Source organism: Myodes glareolus, chromosome 2 (genome assembly GCF_982192425.1).
Source record: "Myodes glareolus chromosome 2, mMyoGla1.1, whole genome shotgun sequence".
NCBI lineage: Eukaryota > Metazoa > Chordata > Mammalia > Rodentia > Cricetidae > Myodes > Myodes glareolus.
This window is the reverse complement of record NC_142027.1, coordinates 13,901,543-13,920,764: the sequence shown is the minus strand read 5'-3', so window position 1 is coordinate 13,920,764 and position 19,222 is coordinate 13,901,543. Positions and strand designations below refer to the sequence as shown.

The 19,222-nt window shown below is 37.4% G+C and overlaps 1 long non-coding RNA gene across 2 annotated transcripts in view; it reads right to left on the bottom strand.

The window, feature by feature from the left end:
* Positions 1-8,279, bottom strand: part of LOC125392829 (uncharacterized) — a 36,729-nt gene extending 28,450 nt beyond the window's left edge. For both annotated transcript variants that reach the window (XR_015000640.1, XR_015000639.1), the window contains exons 1-2: positions 8,188-8,279; positions 181-237 (exon numbers count right to left, since the gene is read on the bottom strand). This is a non-coding gene — a long non-coding RNA (uncharacterized LOC125392829). The remainder of the gene's footprint in view (positions 1-180; positions 238-8,187) is intronic.
* Between the last annotated feature and the right edge of the window lie 10,943 nt (positions 8,280-19,222).

Here is a 19,222-nt window from a genome sequence, read left to right as displayed (position 1 = left end):
TATCACACACTTTCTAAAACATATGACCATGTATCTGTTTCCTCTGAGAATTCTGTAGGAAATAACCTATTTGTTGAAAGAACACATCTAACACTTGACAACCCAGCAAGCTGCCATTAAAACAAATTTAACCCAGTACTCAGGAGGCAGGGGCAGGAGATCTTGAAGTTTGAGGCTAACCTGGTCTGCAGAGCTAGTTCCAGGAAATTCAGGCAGGACTACACTGTCTTTAAAAACCTAAAAGACAAAAAAAAAAAAGACAAAATTGATGTTTCTGTGGATGATCTCTATACGTTGATGAGACAGACTTACTGTTATTTTAGCACTGTCCAGATTGGTAGGCAGGGACTTAGGATTCGTTAGCCTTGTCAAGATCTCACAGTTAGAAGGACAGGATCCAAAACCACAGGAGTTGAAATGACATGCAATCTGAGAAATAGTTCTTGTACATCACCAAAATGTTCACAACTTCACAAAACTGTTCTATTAAGACATAAGTATGGAACAGTGTGAAGAAGCAGCGAGACAACCCCGGACGGACCAAACCCGCACACTGCTGCATTGCTGTGGCCCCCACCGCCGCCCCATGCCCCAAAGAAAAGCTGGAAGGGATTCTAAAGGAGACAAAGTCAAGGTAAAGCCCAAGCCACAAAGAAGATCTACACGGTTGTTTGCTAAGCCTGTTCCTCCAAGCCAGAGCGTTAGCCTGAAAAGGCCCCTGCAAAGAAGGGAGAGAAGGTACCGAAGGGGAAGAATGGGAACGGCGATGCAGGGGAGGATGCGAATTATCTTGCAGAAAATGGAGAGCAAAAAAGTTGAAGGACCTGGAGATGCCAAGTGAAATGTGGGCATTTTTGATATGTGCTTCTGTTGTCTGTACAGTCTGTAATACTATTTTTACCAAGTTTTACAAAAATGCAGAATTTTGTTTTACTTTTTAAAAACTATCATGTTAGCACACAGAACACTTCATTGTTTAGGTGCATGGGGGTGGGTGGGAAGAAACATGTGCAACGAACAATGTCTCCCAAACTGGATTGATAATGTTTGATGGAAAACATCGTTCCCTGATAATTTTGAAAGACTTCTCTTGGCTCTCAGGAGACACATCCTGGTGTTGACTTACATGTCCATCATGGCACAACATGCTTTTTGTGGGAAAACGAAATTCATTTTTCTATCATTCTGTACCATCAATAGACACTTAACTCCTTTAAGACAAGAGACCTGTTGGAACATGATCCCCCCAAATTAGTTTTGCCAGCCTATTGGGCAATCTGGACTTTGCAGTGACATCGCTGTGTGTCCTCAAAAGAGCAGTGGTTCCTTTTATAGAAGACTGTGGATCTTCAGATTGATAAGTTTGCCGTTTTCTTTTGATGTCCTGAAAGTCGGGGTCAGCTTGTGAAAAGTTGCTAAACAACATCTGCATTGTGAAATGTCAGCCCTCACTCTACGCTCTCCAGCTTTTCAGAGCTGAATGAAGTTTCATCGGGTTTCTCAGAAGTTTTCTGATTTTCGTAGAATCGAAAGAAGAGAGTATGGAAATTCTTGAATACAGTTAGTGATTGTCTGCTTGTATCTTGTCTGTAAAACTATCATTCTTTGTGGAAAGTGTCTTTAATAAAACTGGATACAGTTTGGCTATGGAAAAAAGACATAAATTAGTATAAATATTCATATACAGAGATACCTATGTGAATACACAAATGAAAATTAAATTAAGATGATTATAACTAAATGGGATTATAAGTATCCCTTTAATTGTTGACTTTATCCTTTCCTGTCCAATTGCAAATTTCTAAAGTGAACATATACTGTTTTGAAAATTGGGTTAATGGAAATTGCAAGCAATCTCTTCTGATATAATAAACAACATTTGATACAGTTATATAATGATGTCAATATAAGATTTTAATAACAAGAAAAACAGTTTGTATTTGCAACATTAAGTCTAAAGAGTTTTACAGATATTTAGGGATTATTGAAAACTTTTCTGCTTTTAGAAACATTGCCCCTAACGAGATTGGGTTCTCAAGAGTTTTGTTCTTACCCTGGGAATATTATTCAAACAAATCTTCCAGTATTGTTTAATTGAGACAATAAGCCATATTTCTCAAGTGTATCCTGTTGTTTTAGATTTAAGTATAATAGGTATTTTAAACTTACTGTCTCACAGAATAAACGTAATAGAAATAACCTAACCATTTATAGTATATGGTATCTATCACATAAGGAATTAATGATATTTTTCTTTTATTCTACATATGACTTTAATTCACTAATGCCTCTGAATGCAGCAATACCACTTTTGGGTATATACTCAAAGGATGGTCAATCATACCACAAGGACATGTGCTCAACTATGTTGATAGCAGCATTGTTTGTCATAGTCAGAACCTGTAAACAACCCAAATACCCCTCGACGAAAAAATGGATAAGGAAAATGTGGTACATTTACACAATGTAGTATTACACAGCAGAAAGCAATAATGACATTTTGAAATTTGTAGGCAAATAGATGGATGTAGAAAACATCATGTTGAGTGAGGTAAACAGACTCAGAAAGACAAATATCATATGTACTCACTCATAAGTGGCTTTTAGACATAAAGCAAAGAAAACCAGCCTGCAGTTCATAATCTCAGAGAACCTAGGCAACAATGAGGACCCTAAGAGGGACATACATGGATCTAATCTACATGAGAAGTAGAAAAAGACAAGATCTCCTGAGTAAGTTGGGAGCATGGGGACAATGGAAGAGGGTTGAATGGGAGGAAAAAAGAAAGGAGGGAAGCAGAGAAAAATGTATAGCTCAATATAAAAGTAAACATCATAAAATGGAAATAATTTCATTGAACATGGACATATAAAATTGTTCTAAGTGTATTAATATTTTGAATAAAACATAGTTAAACTAAAATAATTTTAAAATAAAATACAACAAAATTATGATTTACAAATGTGGTTTTTTCACCAATAGGATGAACTTATTAATTAAATCTTTTTCACAAATATGGACTCAGATTTTGCTTGATTAAAAAAAATGTATGAAGCTACAACTTGGTAAACATTTTAAAATAAATTCAGATACAGTAACCATTATAAGTTTTACTTTGAGAGAAGACTAAACTTTGGAACAGAACTTTCCCAAGCTAGTGTTTTCACATGGAATTAAAATGTATCATTTGAACTTAAGATCAGTGTTCAATCCACATGAGTTCAACATATTACAGATCTTATGGAGACTTAACTTGCTTCCAATTGGCTTAATAGTTTTAAAATAAAAATCCTCAAAACTATTCTGATACATCTACCATTAAAATTATTGGCTGTGTTCCATTAACAACATTTTTCACACAGAAAATATTCTAAGAATACCTAATACATCATTATTAATTGCCAATGCACTTCTTAACCAGATGAAAATCAACTATAGTCTCTGAGTCTTTCAGTTATTTTTCTTAAAATCCTTTACTAAAATAGCTGTGGATCTTAATGACCTCCAAAAAGCATTAATGATTTTAATTTTTTCCTCTTTAAAAAATTTAATACAATTAATTTATTTAATTGGTGGGGGAAATGGCCAGTTCATGGTGCTCAAGTCACCAGAGAACCATTGTCAAGAGTCAATTTTCTGACTCCACCTTATAGGTTCCAAAAATCAAACTTACATCCCCAATCTTGGCAGCAAGCATCTTAACCCACTGAGTCATCTCACCAACTCCCAATTTTTATTCTTTAAATATTATTTCTGAAAGTTAAAATTTTTGTGTCATAAATGCTTTCAAGTTCAATATTAAGAAGAAATTAATATACCTATTATGCCTATGTTCACAACCCATTTTCTCTGAAAATAAACATAAGAGTGAATGAATATATTCATGTTATGGAAGGAAGGACACCAGTTACTTTTGTTTAGGAACCCTCGTTATGAGCATAAAATTAGGTCTAAACATCTTTATTGTTCTGTTCTTGCAAATGGTAACCAGAAGGCATGAGTGAGAAGAGAAGTGGGAGGAAAGATGAGCAGAGAAATGATGAGAACAAAAGTTCTCCAGATGCTGTAAGAAAGCTGTGACCCATATGGTCTGCTGCATTTCACCATTAACTGAGGGGTCCTTCATATAGAGGCTGTGTGTTCTGAGATGCCAGGGAGTGCATTAAGATATCTTGGCTCTAACTAGGGTCCCTGTGAATGTCAGCACATTTATCATGCTGTTTAGGCGCCACACTACTTAAAACCACAGCAAAGGATTTATCTCTTTCATTTGTAGTTGGGGTCAAAAGCTTCCCCCATACTACTTCCCTAAGGTTCAAGTTACTTTGTTTTTCTCAGTCTTAATCAACATATGGGACTCCAGTCCCACTCAGAAAAAATAATCTAAATTAAATTAATTAATGATTTATGGAATGCAAACTCATTAAGTTTATTGATGATTGTATCATTAAAGGCCAATTTGGATAAAAGGACAACATAGAGAGTAAAATTTGGCTTTGAGGAAGTATAAAATATGAGCTGCCTTCTAAAGACATTCAATAGCTTATTAGAAGTATTACAAAATAAATAAATGAGCACATAATGATAAAGGCAACTTTAAATGCATTTATACTTTCCAAGTTTTTAGGAAATCTACTATTATACCATGTTTTGATCAAAAGATTGCCTGCATTATTCATTTCATATTTAACTTATATATATTTAACTTATATATCTCTATAGTTATTTAATGGTTTCATATTAGTGAAGTCAATTTTCTGTTGAGTGCTTAGTGTACTATTGAATTTGTTAAAATTACAATCAATATTATATAGTGGAGATAAATAATTTTTTGTTTAAATCCCAATCCATGCTGTGAGGCCAACCAGGATGTTAGGTGGTATCATAAGGCATCACCAAATTTCCCATTTGGAAATATGTAGAATGTTAAATCATGGAGTGAGCGTTAGAAGTCAAAATCAGCAATAAATAAGAGGAAAGGGGATGCTGAATTTATTATGAATAGATGTGTGTGAATCCTGTCATGTCACCAGTTAATAGGATATATGTATTTCTAAATTTGCTTTTTTATTGTCTCATAAAGAAAAAACACAGGCTGTTTTTAATGGTCTTTTAGAAAAGTTTAGCCATACAACAAAAGCTTATTGAATGAAATTATATTTTACACTTTACTGTTAGACAATATGCATTCATTGGAATACATTCCATGCATAATTCCAGTGTAGCAAATTCTATATGCTAAATTCGGTAATTCTCTCAAAAGCATAGCTGTTTCTCCCTCATCTAATGCATGGCTCCCATGCATAGCATTTGCCTCCTGTTGCAAATCTGTGGTTGGTTTTCACATTATCATGAGTTTCTACTATATGAGTTTGATTTTTTTCTACAGTGGGTTGGACTTTTCACTTTCCCAGAAATGAGGAGAGCATGGCAAGGAATAGGTGAGGGGATGGGAATTCAATTATCCTCTCTGCCTCCCGTGTATGTTTCTTTCTTGCTATGCCATGCACAGCAAAACTGTTCTCTGGGATATTGTCATTTAGCGCATTACTGTGCTGTGCACACTCTAACATATTCCAGGGCAGTACTGTGCTGTGGACACCCTGATGTCTTCCAGGGCATACTTTAAGTCTATAGACCCTCCTTTGTTTAGCACACGATGCAGATGTGCTGCTTTGCCTGACTGTTTCTCAAGTCTACAGTTCTGTATTGACTTCTGCAAAAGAGAGGCATTTACCAGCTATGTTTTTAAATAACAACTGATTTGTAGAAAACTGATCTGTGAATTCAGATGTTATTATATACAGGGCAGACAGTCATGCTAAATGGTTAACTAAAAAACATGCTGAAGTAATTTTTTTAAGTGAACGCACCAGAAATAAAGTCCCAAATATACCTTCCTTTATGGACACCACCTTTGTGGTCCTCAGGAATAAACTTAATAATGTATGAAATGCAATAAATGTGATAAATGTCCTGGTATGTGGTATTTAGATGGAGTATTCATGTTCTATCATTTAATAACGTTGCAGCCTGTGTGTACATATTCCAGATCATTGGTAACTAAGAGAGGCATCAATTTCTGTCCTCACAAAGCTTAAGTTTTGCACCCGACCTGTGTGCTGTCAATCCAAGGTAGCATAGCAAACCAGATGTGTCTGAGATGTCTAACCAGCAAGACCCAGTCCCTGCACTTTTGTACCCAACATAAGCACCTCCAGCATAGCATTGACTGAACCAGTAGGAAAATCAAACTGATTGTAAAAATCTTAGTGTCATAAGAAAGAAATCCACTGTAAATTCAAGTCTCTATCTAGTTTAGCCATTTCTCTGTTCTTTTTTCCTGACTTAATTACTTAAACACATGGACTGAAGATACTAGCAAGTTACATACTAAACAAAACTTTATTAATTAAAATGTCTCAACTATACATTTTGAAAATCTATCATTTAAATTCATAGTAACCTATGTGTGCTTGCATTGATAGACATGTAAATATTTTCACTCTGTGTGGAAATTAGGCAACAAATTATATTTGTGACAGTGTATATAAATCAGAACAAAATAAGCAAGAAATGAAAAGAAAAAGAAAAAAAGAAATAAGCAGGACAGGCATCAAGACGGTCCAATGTTTACTACACTGACATTTCTAATAGTAATAGCTGTTATTCATTGATCTAGTGACTATTTATGATTTTGTGTACTAAACCCTTGTTCAGACTGGTCAAGATTTCCACTGGGAAACAACACATTTAAACTTTAAAACTTTGATTATAAAATATGAACATACTTTTCATGTATTGGGGGAAGTAGCATCATGAGCTCAGGAGTAATCAGCCTTTCTGAAGTGGTGTTTCAAGGAAAATGAATTAAAGCTGTAGTATAACTTCCGAGAGATGACAGCACAGTGGTGAGTGTAGAATGGATGTGAGAAATGCCCCAGAAGTGGTAAAGCGAGGGAAGTAGGTGATTTCAAACTGTTCAAGTTGAAAAGAAAATGAATATTTTCATGACCCCAAGTATGTTTTGAGATTCAGAGCATGAATTCACTTAAATGTAAACCACAGTAATGACTCATTCCATATAACAATGTATTATGTCCTGGCATGGAGCCCATAGCAACAGCGGTTGCCTTTCTTATCTTGTGCACTTTATTAAATGAAAAGTTCTGTATGACAAATGTTATGACCAGGGTTGCTCCAGAGAAAAATCAGTCCTGAATGCAAAGACATTGCTGTTTGGGGATTATTGTTTGTGGGTTGTTTTATTTGAATAGGATATAAGCTGGTCATACATTTTAGTAGACTTTTTGCAAGGTATTTGGTTGATAACTGCAGAGGTTTGCAGAGACTTAAAGGGCCTCAGAGCTTATCACAGTTAAGTCACATTCTTCAGTGATTAAAGAAAAAGTGTTCAGAAAAAAAGAAGTCGTGTGCTGATAGAATTAGAAGAAAATAGACTAATGAGGTGAGACTACAAAGTTTAGAGAAGCTAAGAAAATTTCAGAAATAATGTGAATGTATAAACAATGGCTAAGTGTGTTCATGAAAGTTAGACTGGCGCATAAGGAGTTAATGTTATATGTCATCATTTCTCTGCCTGTGTATACAGTTGTTTAAGAATGCAGGGTAAAAAAAAATCAATAAAGTCTGTTAATAAGCAGGATAAAGAAAACATTGAACCAAATTTCTCAGGGTTTATAACTGTGTAGGAATTAGATTTAAAAGTTGGTAGTGTCATTGTTCACTTACTAGATAGACTTGAGAGCTTAATTATTAACCATAAAGTCCATTTATAGAATTTCAAAAACATGGTCATTCCTGAGAGCTCTGGGCTGTTTCTCATCCTGCTCTCAGAGTTGACAAGGTCATGCAGAATTCCCACGTGAAGACAGAACAGAACCTCAGGGTCCAGATTCCCCAGGTTGAAGTGAAGGGATACTGGCCTGGGAAAACGATAAGGAGCCAGTTGTGTATTTTATCTTTCCCAGACCCTGCAAAATGTCCCTTAGAAGGCCATTTCACCCTAGTGCAACCCTACCCCCTTCCATTAACAACTATTCAGTTATCTCAACAGCTTCTTCTGGACTAAGGGAATTTGCCTCAGTGTCCTGAAAGGAAACCAGGCCCTTACAAGTTGCTAATGTGTGCTTACTAACCCATGGCCAGTGCACATATAAACTCACTTGTAAAGTTTACTGGGCTTCTTCACTTCCTGCCTTCCTTCTGCACTCCACCGTGAACCACGTACTGCAGAGTTCTCATGTTTTCATTCCCTAATCATGAACATCTGCGACAGCATCTGAGCCAAAACAAACAGAATAAAACAGATGATTCCGTACGGTATGCTAGACAACTTTCAAACAGGTTCACGTTTCCTTCTAAGGAAGTACAAAGTATCTACATATATCAATCATTGTGTGTGTGTGTGTGAGAGAGAGAGAGAGAGAGAGAGAGAGAGAGAGAGAGACAGACAGACAGACAGACAGAGAGAGAGAGAGAGAGAAAGATCCTAATTACAGTTATTCAGTACAATTTTATAAATTATTCTTCAATAAAGAAATGTTTTCTACACAAACCAAGGAGCCTGCTTTCTCATGAAGTTTGAATATATTGCCTACAGTGTTTTTGTTTTTGTCCCTAAGATGAAAGCCCATATGGTTTAGTGAAGAAAGCTCTGAAAGTATTTCACTGCTATCAGTTTGTTCCTGGCTCTCATAAAGCCCAGGTCATCTTTGTGTCACCGTTACTGCCCAGCTTTGCATGCACAAAACAAAATTTCAAAACTCATAGAAAGGGCAACAGAAGGTTACTACCTCACAGAATAAAGCCATCTAGAGAGAAGTGAGGACTCAACCACCATGTTTTAAAGTGTACTTTTTCTAATAAAAAGATTTGCATTGGGTTTCTTTTAAGATCAGCTTTTTTCTTCCTTCTTTTCCCTCTAAATTTTTTCTGTCTTCCGGGTTTTTCATTTGTTTGTTTTTGTTTGATTGTTGTCTATTTATTTACTCACTTATTTAGTTGTTTTACATCCCAGCTGCAGTTTTCCCCTCCCCCCTCTCCTACCAGCCTTTCCCTCTACCAGTCTCCCACTCAGTTCCTACCTCCTAATCCACTGCTCCTCCAACTCTGTTCAGGAAAGGACACATCTCCCATAAAAATCAACAAAGCATGGTATACCAAGCTACAGTAAGACTAAGCAGCTCTCCGCGTATCCAGGCTGGCGCTGCCACTGGTTCTAATTGTTTTTCTGTTAGAGGCGCGCATTGACAATAGTATTCTATCGCTTACTCTGCAATTCTTTGCCTTCAATGAGAGTCATTTTAACTATATTTTATTATCAACCCTCTGGGGTTTTATTGTTTTGTACATTTCAAAAAATGCGATTGTTTTCTAAGATAAATATGCTGTTGAATCACTCACCTTTATGTTTTACGTTTGTTTCTTTCACATTTTCTAAATACTCCTTTGTCTCTTATTTCTGTCAGAGTATGGCTTGCTACTTTTTGTGATCTAGAATTATATAACTTGCAGCCTGCAATGATCAGTATTTATTGTTGCTTCTTGTCCTGCTGCCCCTTGCTCATAGCAGTTGGTTTTCTTTTGTATTCAGGGGCTTTCGAGGGACATGTTTGTGGATGCAAAAATATTTATGAAGTTCTTTCAGAACTAGATGAAATCACCTTCAGGACAAGCTGGCTTTCTTTCTGGGGGCAATGTGAGCCTGAAAATTCTTCAGATCACATTCACAGTTTGAGAATACTGGCAGATTTGGGGGTCTTTATGGTAATTACAAGAGTTGTGTTCTTGAGAAGTATTTATGGTCATTTGGTGGAGTCTGAGTTGTGCACCAATTCTGGAATAGCAGAATGTTATACAGCGGGTATGCTCCTTGAATTTTGCACTGTCTGAAGCATGCATGTGCCAGCCTATTTTACGCCACGGATGGAAGCAGTATTCAGTCCTCAGCAGGCATCAAGTAGTTGCCAGGGCTGTGAGCTAAGCGTTCTCACCATCTATAACCAGAAGCAGCAAAAACCAACTTCCATTTTTGTAAACTACGCAGTCTCTTGTGGTGGAAAATGGAGTCAAACAGTCTGTATCTTCTTGATGATCTAGCTAATGTTACGAGAGCCTGAAACATACTCCCCATCTTTAGCTTCAGGGCTTTGGCTTCTGTCTCAATTTCTCTTTAATACCACTAAATTTGAAGCCCAGATCTACTTAGCCAAAGCCTTGCAGGCATGCATTTGTAGCTTTAACCAAAATACCTAAGATAGTAACTATAGAGAGGAAAATTATATCTTAGCTTTTGGTTCCAGAGGACTCACTTTCTAGTCATTGTCACTGTCTGCCCTGGTTCATGGTGGAGCAGACTATCATGACAGCAGGACCATGTGACAGGTACTATTCCCTTCTTGTGGCCAACAAGAAGTGATAGCAAAACAGCAGTAAGATGGAGGAAGTCCTGGTCAAGACACACTTTCTCTCCAAGGATACACCCTCGGGGACCTACTTTTTCTGTCAAGTCATACATCTTATAGTTGATAGAAACCTCCAAAATAGAGCCACCAGCTAGGGGAAAATAATAGTAACAAATATGTATAAGTTTACTTAGCTTTCTTTTCTCTTGTTCTTTCCGTGCAGCTCAGCCTGACTCCAGCTCCTGATCTCAACTACTGCTGTTCCCTCTCTTTCATGGACACTAGTTCTGCAGGACTCTGAGACCATGCCTGGCTCAGTTAGCTGTGACATCATTATCAGTATCCAACTGTTGCTATTAGACACATGCCAAATACATGTCATCTCATTTAATCATCAAACCCTATGAAAATAATAATTTTCCAGAAAAACAATGGTAAGCACAAAAAAGATAAACTGCATAAAGTCACAGATATAATCAGTGAGGGACATAAATAAAATTTCCCTTGATATCATAACTTGAACCCACCATCTTTATTGTAAGATTTTATGTGTATATATATATTAGCTTCTGTAGAGCAATTATATTAAAATGTGGGAAAGTAGCAAATATACAGATAATACTAAGAACATTTGACATTCCAAAAAAGCCAGGTAAATATGTTTGTATTTTCATTTTGTGATGAAAATATTCTTTGTTTCACAAATTGGTTAACTTCTTCAAAAATTTAGCCTCCAGAAACTTTATAAATTTTATATTTACAGTCAGAAACATACATGGCAAGGTAACTACAACCATATGAAGTTGTTTTTTAATTTTAATAGTATAAAATGAAGTAAATCTGTGTTTCCACTTTACTATTTTACCTTGAAACAATGGTCTGGTACCCTGTAAAGATTTGCTGCTTGTACTGGTTTAATAAAATGCTGATTGGCCAGTAGCCAGGCAGGAAATATAGGTGGGGTGACCAGACTAGGAGAATTCTGGGGAAGAGGAAAAGCTCAGTCTGTAATCATCACCCAGACACAGAGGAAGCAAGATGAGAACACCTCACTGATAAAGGTACCAAGCCACATAGATACCACAGACAAGAATTATTAGTTAATTTAAGATGTAAAAGTTAGTTAGTAAGAAGCCTGAGCTAATAGACCAACCAGTTTATAATTAATGTAGACCTCTGTATGTTTCTTTGGGAATCAATGACTATGGAATTGGACAGGACAGAAACCCCTGTCAACACTATTTTAAATCTGTTCTTAAAGGATTATTATTTATAGGAAATCGTGCAATGAACATTTCCAAAGAAACTCTTATCAAGCAAAGCTCAACTATTACATACAAAGGAAAATGTCTGAGTTATCAACTCAAAAGAATAACAGTTACATAGGATGAACTACTATGAATTGTAACCAGAACCAAAGTTATAGATCATGAAAAAGAGTAGTGGTCATATGTAATACTGGTATTATATTCATAAATATAGCAACCTTGAAGGTGTTAAAGTTAATTAAAACACATGTGCATGCATGGTTAAAAAAACTAATCATCCTAAGAATTTGACACCTACCAAAACTACTCATTATTTTAAGGGTTAAGAAGAGTATAAAGATTCCATATCCATCCTTCTTCCCTCCCCCCCATCCCAGTTCACCAAGCTTTCCCCATTCCTTCCCTACTCCCTTTTCTCTAACCCTCTCCCCTTCCAACAACCCTCCCACCCCCCCATGTACCCGAGGTTACCTGGGACTCTTGTCTATTTCCAATCTCCAGGAGGATAGCTACATGATTTTCATCAGGTTCACCTTCTTATTTAGCTTCTCTAGGATCACGAATAATAGGCTCAAAGACCTTTAATTATGGTTAGAATCCACTTATGAGTGAATACATACCATATTCCTCTTTTTGGGTCTCGCTTACCTCACTCAGTAAAGTGTTTTCTATTTCCATCCATTTGCATGCAAAATTCAAGATGTCATTGTTTTTTTACCTCTGAGTAAAACTCTAATGTGTATACCCATAACCATACCGATGAATATTTTGCTTATCACCATAGAACCTTCATCTGGCGATGGATGAAGTTAGAGACAGAGACCCACATTGGAACACTGGACTTAACTCCCTAGGTCCAAAGGAGAAGCAGAAGGAAAGAACATGAGCAAAGAAGGCAAGACCAGAGGGAACTTTCATCCGACGATGGATGGCGATACAGACGGAGACCCACATTGGAGCACCAGACTGAGCCCACCAAGGTCCAAATGAGGAGCAAAAGGAGGAAGAAAATGAAAAGGGAAATCAGAACTGTGAGGGATGCGATCACCCACTGATACAAGGGGACTGATCTAATGAGAGTTTACCAAGGCCAGTTGGACTGGGACTGAACGAGGACGCGATCCAACCAGATTCTCTGAATGTGGCTGGCCTGGAGTCTTTCTGAAAAGCCATTGACAATGACACTGGGACTTGTTTCCTCTGCATATACTGGATTTTGGGGATCCAGTCTGTCTGGACACTCACCTTCCTGGACCTAGAGGGAGGGGGGAGGAACTTGAACTTCCCACAGGGCAGGAAACCCTGACTGCTCTTAGGGATGGAGAGGCAGGAGGAGAGGGAGTAGGGGGAGTGGGAGGGTGTTGGGAGGAGGGGCGGAAATGGAAACTTTTATAATTTAATAAAATTCCTTTCTCAAAAAAAAGAAGAGTATAAAGAAAGTATAAAAGTTCGATCAAATTTTCCAGACTTTCCCTCAAATCCTAAAATTCCAAGATATTTGGATAACTCTCTGCCATTTGGCTAACAATTGAATTGGAATGACTTTGAAATCAGTTGTTGTCAACAAATTCATTAGTTTCCCAAGAATTGGTCAATTGTTTCTTTTTTAGAAACACATTAATAAAGTTGACTGAAAGGAGTTGGATTGGACACATGTTGATTGAAATAACTGTTGTTTTCCTTGAAACTTTAAGGATCGGATCTTGAACACCTCATGTCAATGAGGTCTAGTTATAACGAATCTAAACAATTTCATTTTTCAGCCTTCTCGGGTAGAGTTGTGGTCTTCTTCATGCAAAGCAGGTTCTCCTGACCTGAGCTTTGCCCTATCTCTTAAACACTAACAGCTTTTTGTTGTTGTTATTGCTTGTTTGTTTGTTTGTTTGTTTGTTTTGGTTGTTCAAGACAGTTTTTCTCTGTAGCTTTGGAGCCTGTCCTTGAACTAGCTCTTGTAGACTAGGCTGGTTTCAGACTCATAGAGATCTGCGTACCTCTGCCTCCAGAGTGCTCCAATTAAAGACATGTGCCACAACCTCCTGGCTTAAACACTAACTTTTAAATTACACTACATCCCCTAGTCCATAGCACAACTTTTGTTGGGTGCATTGCTTTCCCTTCGGCTCTAGAACTTTCTCTTTAGACTTTAGCAGCTTTGCTAAATAGTATGTTTACCTTAAAAATAAACACTGCAGGGTATAGAGGGATGGATCAACAGCTAAAAGCACTTGCTAATTTTACAGAAGAATTTGTTTGGGTTTTCAAAACACACCTGGCAGTTAGTTGTAACGCCAGTCGCAGGGTATCTGATACCCTCTTCTGGGTTCTGTAGGCACCGGACATACACATGGTGCACATGTCGCCATAAAGTCACTCACACATACACATAAAATAAATAAATGAATAAGTGCTAAGATCTTATTTAAAAAATAAGGAAACTATCAAAAAATATAGGCCAGTGAGATGACTGAACAGGGGCATGTATGTACCTTTCACCGAATCTGAGGACTCAATATAGACCCCTGATATTCACATGGAGGAAGGAGAGAATAGACTCCCATAATAAGCCTGTGGCCTCCCCTTGCAGGCCTTGTATGTACATACAGATATAAATAATACTTACAATAATAGCAATAATAATGTTAAAATATTATCTTAAACAATTTTTTAAAAAGTAAACATAAGTATTATTTCAGAAATCTAAAGAGTCAATATTATAGCTTTTTAAAGAAAAAAAACCCCACAAACCTGATAGGAAAGCCTTGAAAGAGCAACAACTTCTGGTGATAAAACAAATAATCTCAAAAGGTAGTTTGATTTTACCTTAACTTCTGGAATATAAGAAAATTTATGTTTTGAGTTTTATTCTTTGGTACTTTTAATAAGGAAGTTACTAAATGACTTTGATTGATTCCTATTGAGATGTCTATCTATCTATCTCTGTTTCTCTCTGTGTGTATACATATCTAAGTCTATATGTCTGTCTGTGCGCACACACATGTGTGTATGCATGTGCTGATTCAAAGCTGGATAGTAGTGACTTTCTCTGAGATCTAACAAAAAGGCACTACTGTGGTTTTTTTTTCCTGGCCAAAAAATTGAAAAAAAAAATGAAAGCCATAGAAGTCAGAACTTACCCAGCCGAAGCTGATCTTATCCCGGTGGAAAGCAAGTGCAGGGGAGAAGGGTGTTTTCCCAACATGTAGCCCTGTGCCCGTTGGAAAAATAACTCCTTTGTTGGGACCTCCAGATAAAAAGGTTTTGCACCCCAATAAACCTCTTCACAGGCACAATAATCCGAATCAGATAAAATCAAACCAAATTTAAAAAAGCCCAAGTTTAACAAATACCAGCATCAGCACTCCCGGGTGGCCAGGGAAGGAAGATCAGAAAAAAAAAATGCATTTGTTCTCTGGGTTGCTGTTTAAATACCCTATGGGAGTGGTCTTGAGCATCTCTGGAGAAGGGCTATTATCTGGCAGGCTTTTTGGGGGGGTGGAGTGTGGACTGAGGCAACTACCAGGAAAGGGGACTTGGGATGGCAATTTCCACCCAAACATTCCAGACTTTTTGGATATATGCATGCCAGGGGCTGAGGTGAAGCCTTAACCCAAACATTCCAGAGTCTTTGGGTATATGGATGCCAGGGGCTAAGGTAAGAGCATAACCCATACACTCACAAAAAAAAAAAAAATAGTTCATGGGTCTTTGTTTTAATTTCTAGCAATTAAAGTAGGAAAATACATTTTAATTTTTTTATTCTATTTCTGTTAGAAGGACAATGTAGTATCGTTTTTTCTTTTTTCTTTTCTTTACTTTTAAAACAATCCTATGTTACATATCAATCCCAGTTTCTGCTTCATCCTGTCCTCCCCCTCCCTTCACCTTTTCCCCATTCCACAACTCCCTCACATCCATTCCTCAGAAAAGGTAAGGTCTCCCACTGGGAGTCAACAAAGTCTGTGCCATCACTTGAGGCACTACTAAAGCTGTTCTCCCTGCGTGCAGGCTGAACAAGGTATCTGTTCATAGGAAATGGGCAGCAAAGATGCAGGTCATACACTAGTGGTAAACACTGGTTCCAACGTCAGTGGCTCCACCAACTGCCCAAGACACACAACTGTCACCCACATTCAGACGGCCTAGTTTGGTCTTCTGCAGGTTCTCCAGCTGTCAGTCCAGAGTCAGTGAGCTTCCACTTGCTGGGGTCGGCTGTTTCTGTGGGTTTCCCCATCATGGTCTTGACCCCTTTGCTCCCTTTCTGATTGGACTCCAGGAGTTCTGCTCAGGGTTTACGTTTGGACCTCTGCATCTACTTACATCAGTTACTGGATGAAGGTTCTATGATGACAATTAAGATAGTCATCAACCTGATTACAATGGGAATGACAGTTAAGGTACCCTCTCCACTATTGATTAGATTCTTACCTGGGGTTATCCTTGTGGATTCCTGGGAATGTTCATAGTGTATGGTTTCTTGCTAACAACTTAATGACTCCCTCTTTCAAGGTATCTCTTTCCTTGCTCTCCCTCTGTGTCCTTTACCCAACTAGACCTCCCAGATCTCTCATGTTCTTCTCCCTGCTCCACTACTGCCCTCCCCCTCACCTACAGTCTGCAGTATCTTTTTCAACTGCAGGTTTTTCGAGAAAGATAGAGATCAGTGAAGTGAAGTCTTGAGACTTTGTTTACATGGTATGGTCTCAGAAATCCATGGAACTAGTGAGCTGCAACATCTGATTGCCCCTAGGACAGCTTCTAGATTGACGATTGCTATACAAAATATAGACTCTAGAAAAGTCATCCCAAAAATGTGGAAAAATTGCTTTCATTATGACTTTCCCAACAACATCTTTTTTGACTTTTTGTACCCAATACCTGCTCAGAATCAGTTCAAAGTTTTCATCATGTTGACAACCACCAAAATCCTCAACATTTTTCATAATCAATGTTAACTGGATTTTCTTACCTTGAAATCAATGTCAACTTTTTCCAAACCATCACATCTGTTACTGTGAGACCATTGTGAGTATACCTCTTTGCATAAGAAATGACAAACAAAGATGTAGTGTTGAAAATATTAAACCTCCTGGCCATAAAATGATGACGCATCTAAGAAAATTCTTGCTAGGAAAAAGACACTGGTGAAATCTTTAAATTTGAGTGAGATGTTGACTGGACATTCATAATGTAATATAAGTAAATTAGAAATACAAATTTTATATTTTCAAAGTTTGATCAGTTATCTTCATACAGAGCCTAAGAATGCACCAATGTACTTGTTCCTAAAGTCAGTGCTGCGTGAACACCTGTTCGTCAGCCATTTTAACATTCTGTTGACATTGTTTTTTTCCCTTTAAATTGGGCCTAGATCTTTAGTACTGGTTAGCCTTGAACTTAAAAATTTTTCTGTCTAAGACTCCAGCGTTCTGAGAATAAAGGAGCAAACTACCTTGACTGTTTAAGCTTTTTAAGTCACTTAAGTTCTTATTTCAAATAGAGAAGTACCTATCTATGCTTGACAATCTGTTTTTTGGCTGCTTAGTCCCAATCTTAATCAAGATTTTGCAGGAAATTTGTTAGTTTATTCATGTGAAGTTACAGTCCACTGCATTATCAGGACTCCAGAAAGAAGGCTCAATATAGTCATGTTCATACAGGAGGCTCAGTAATGTCATGCTCATACAAAAACCTCAACATGGCCAAACTCCATACAGGAGGCTCCGTATAATCATGTTCATACAGGAGGCTCAACAAGGCCAGCCTCATATATGAGGCTCAGTATGGTTATGCACATACAAGGAGACTCAACATGGTCATGTTCATACAGTAGGCTCAACATGGCCATGCTCATATAGGAGACTTAACATGGCCATGCCCAGATTCCTGGCCTTATCACTTATTTATCTTCACCGACAGATATTTCAGACAAATCAAACCTGTTATTTATAGGAAGGTGATGACAAATAAAAAAAGATTGAGGATTTAGAAAACTTTGAAGACTTCTCCAAAGAGCTTCCATGGTGTTAGAAGACTACTTGAATAAAACATTTGGAAAAGAAGACAAGGAATATAATTTACTAGGTTCTAAGACAAACAAAGGGAACCAAACTCAAGAAAGAAAACATAGAAAGTTGATAGCATTGTTGGCTGTAAACTAACAGATTTGCTCATTGTAGAAGGATATGTCAATGAAGAGACACCTTTGAAAGGCTAAAAAAAAAAAAGAAGAAGAATGTTAACACTTAGGGATTAATCAAAAAGTAGTAGTACTTAATCTGCCCAGGAGTGCTGTACAGACATAAGAGTAAAGGATATCCAGAGTGAGAGCCAAACAGACATAGGAGAACGGATGTGGTTTGGTATTGCCTCTACCGAAGCTAAACTTCATGGAGAAGAGAGGTTTGGATGTGGGGGAAAGAGAAGACTGGTTGCCTCAGCTGGTCAACCACATGTCTTACCCTCCAGGACAAGTCTCATGATGAGGAGGGAATGCAAACCAGACCATGCTTCCTGTCAGCACACTATGACCTCTAGTGGAGGGAGCTGAATCTCATCCCTACTGACTTACAGTTTGCCTTACCCCTTTCAGAAAGGGATGGAGTCAGGGTATAGAAAAGGCAAAATGTGAACAGACAATTTAATGACTAGGTGAGTCTATTAAAAAGACATGATAAAAGCAAAATAAAAAAATGTGATCAGGTGTAGGGGTATGCATCTTTAAAAATGTTGGTTATTGGTTCCATTGCATGGAGTTAGCCTTACATCCAATCAGAAAGTGGGTGGTTACTCCCATAACATTTGTGCTACTACTGTATGAATATATATATTATACCAGTGGGTATATCTCATCAGGCAAGTCATTGTGGTAGCTTAAACAGTTCACAGCTGGATAATATTGAGGCTTGCTTTTCTCCTCCAGCAATGTGCATTGCGCCTTGAAAGCCAACCAATAGGCATGAAGCTTCCAGTGAATACCAGATTGGTTTCTAGATAGAAAGACTTACTATAATATGGGCATTACACTCTATGAGCCGAGTTCCAGACTGAATAAAAACCAGAGAGAGAGAGCTAAACAAAAAAATAATTGCTCTCTGATTATTAACAGTAGCTGGAATGTGATCAGCTGCCTGGAGATTGTTCTGCTACAACTTTTCCATGATGATGCACGGTAACCTGAAGCTATAACTGTAATAAACTCTTTCTCCTTTAAGTAGCTATTGACAGAGTGTTTTTTATCACAGCCTAAAGAAAAGAAACTAAGACATTTGCAATGCAATTGTAACCACAAAGCATGTGCTGTGGCTTGTTTGTGAACTCATGCACACTCAGAAAGTACAGTCTGCTTTTCAGCATGATCACTAAACTGATCTTTTTGATACTTATAATTGATGACATACTAACTGCGTATCAAGTAAACAGACAATAGAAGCAAAAAAATTACTCCCAATTTCACAAAAAAGACTCAAAATTTACATAACACTAGCAAATGTTTTCAGCAAAGTAATAGAATTGAAATATTGACTGTA